The sequence below is a fragment of the Capsicum annuum genome, chromosome 9 (assembly GCF_002878395.1).
Source record: "Capsicum annuum cultivar UCD-10X-F1 chromosome 9, UCD10Xv1.1, whole genome shotgun sequence".
NCBI lineage: Eukaryota > Viridiplantae > Streptophyta > Magnoliopsida > Solanales > Solanaceae > Capsicum > Capsicum annuum.
Window position 1 is genome coordinate 112,323,524 of NC_061119.1, and position 2,799 is coordinate 112,326,322.

Here is a 2,799-nt window from a genome sequence, read left to right on the forward strand (position 1 = left end):
AAAATGAAGAGTTCCAGTTTATTTCAGTAGTCGAAATCACATTCCACAAGTTATGAACTCCAAGTTGAGGTTATCCAGCTCATGACTCATGTACTCACGCTTTATAGTGTGCTCGATTTCCATAACTCATGTTACACACCAAACAATTGGTGAGATTCAGCTTATATCCAGGTATACCCTCAACTCAGATCACTTTGATAAATCCATGATGTTGATTCATTGTTCCTCAGGCCTCAGTTAAGTGTCAAGTCTCATATAATATCCTTCCATGCGTCAAGGTCTTATGTTCTAACCTTTTAGTGACTCCTCCTTATGTGATGATAGTGGTGATAAGTAAATGTTCCTTGTTGATGAAACACCATTGTATGCTTGTTTTAGATAAGGTCATAAGTGTGAAGTAAGATTTGGGGCCAAGTCATTGATATATGTGATGGTTAGTTGAAAGTTTTATGTGTGTGTGTACTTGGGGTAGCGCGAGGGAGTTATATTGATAGTGCTTTAGATAATATGTGAAATATGTCTTTATGGGTGTTTGTCTTGAAGTTCATATGTTGTTATAAAGATGGGCTTGGATGACATGTTGGGATTTAAGTGGAGGAACGCAATATGCACTAGTGAATCCATTGTAAGAGTTCATAGTCGGTCATTGAAGTAGTAAGGCATGTTATGATTAGGGTGTGATCTCTAAAAAGATATGGAAGATTGAATCAAATAAGTATGGTATTTATAGGGAATAGTACAGTTAAGGGAGTATTCGAGAAGTGTACTAAGCTTGAAAACAAAAAGTTGCTTTGCCTAAGGCCTGGTAAGTCTACCCTATTTTATGAGTTATATGTTTATATTCCATGCTATAGAGTGGTGTCATTGTTGTGGTTCCTTAGTTAGATGTCCTGTGTAACTCATGTTAGAGACTTTTTGCTCCCTAATGCTACTAGGACTTCTTTATAAAAAATGTTGAAGAGATACTCCAGTTAAGTATAACTGTCCAGTATAATTCAGTTTTACAGACAAGTTACGGTGGTTTTCCACCTTTTCACCCAGTCCTACTATCCGAAGTCTCAGGCGTATGACCAACCCAAGAGATACCATCCATGTAAGTTGCGAACTCAATTCAGTCCAAGCATTATGTTCATATTTAGCTATTTAGTCATGACTCAGTTCTTAAGAGTTCAGCGCATAATCTCAAATTTTCCCCAAGTATTTTAGCTCAGACAATGTAATAGCCTGATATGATCTAAGTCTAGTTGTCTCATAATTCGTACTTGCATAATTTATCACTTCTCAATTCAATATATATGATTTCATCATGAACACTTCAAGGGAATCCTAAACTCTCAGCATGAATCAGCTCCTAAAAGCAAGTAAAGTCAAGTCAACTCAGACTTCAGTTTCATGATCAAAGTTTAAATGTTTCAGCTCGTCTATATCCTTTCTTAGAAGACATATCATGTCCATGTTATGCCATACCTTAAAGACTTTAACATTCCTATCCATCATTCGGGGATGAATGATCCCAAGGGTAAGATAATGTAACACCTCGCATTTCGAGCTAGAACGAAAAACCATTATTTCTATGCGTAGATGATCCAAAAGCCATAAATCCTATGCAAATTTGTCATTTTAATCAATTATGTAGTGTGGGAACATATTTGAGCATGAATTGAGATCATAAAGGTCCCCTAACTCAAAGACGAGTTGAAATCTTTCCTATCGTTCTAGTTTGAGTGAGCGTCGAAACTTAGATCAACTTTAATCGACCAAAACTCTTTGTATATAGGTAATTATAGGGCCTACTATATATAAAATGAAATATCTTAAGATTAGCTTTCCAACGATACCAATTTCGCCAAAATCCAATACCCGAGCAAAAATTTATGGCCATTTTCGTGACTGAGACTGTAGCATCACGCGATTAGCGTGCGACGCATGCTTTGTCGTACACACCCAATTTCCAGGTTCTATTTTCACGTTTTTAAGAGAAAATTGGTATTTTCCACCCCCTATTCAGCCATAACATGGGATTAAATCCCCCAAATACCAAAATAAGGTTATTTTCTCCAAATATCACCAAGAACACTCCTTAGGGTTTCAACGCAAAGATCAAAATATCTTAAGATTTCACCGTGGGTTTTTCAATAATTCTTCGAGATTCAGAATCCCCATTGCGAGGGCTACAATAAGCACCCATCAATTGTTCGAATAGCATCCATAAAGCACGAGTTCATTCAAGAGTCAAAAATTAAGGTACGTGGGGTTTTCCTAAAATTTCTTGGGCAAAGAAATCATCTTTAATTCATGCTAACGATTTAGAAATCATGATTTTTAAGAAAGGGGTTTTGAATCTACGATTACTAGCATGTTTTAGAAGCCTTGATCTGTATTGTTTTGGTCTTTAGGCCTTCCCCCAAATTGATTTTATACTATATATATATATATATATATATATATGCATATGTTTAAGGATGAATATACAATTGAGATCATGAATCCTAAAGAATCCCTCTCTTGTTATGATTTATCTTTACTTTTCATATGTTATGGACTATTTTGAATGCATCTTGAAAAGCATGATATGAAATGTCTTGATTAATGCTATGGTTGAATTATGTTTTAATTTCAAAAGAGAGAGATGTTTATGTTGACCAATGTTGAATATAAATATATAATGAGAAGAGTTGCATGGTTTGTCAGAGATTACATGACTACCACATATTTATTGAAAGAATGAGAATTTTTGCATAGCTTTCGGAACATGAAATCTCTTATACTATTTGCATGCTTGGGTGGTCTAAATTATGT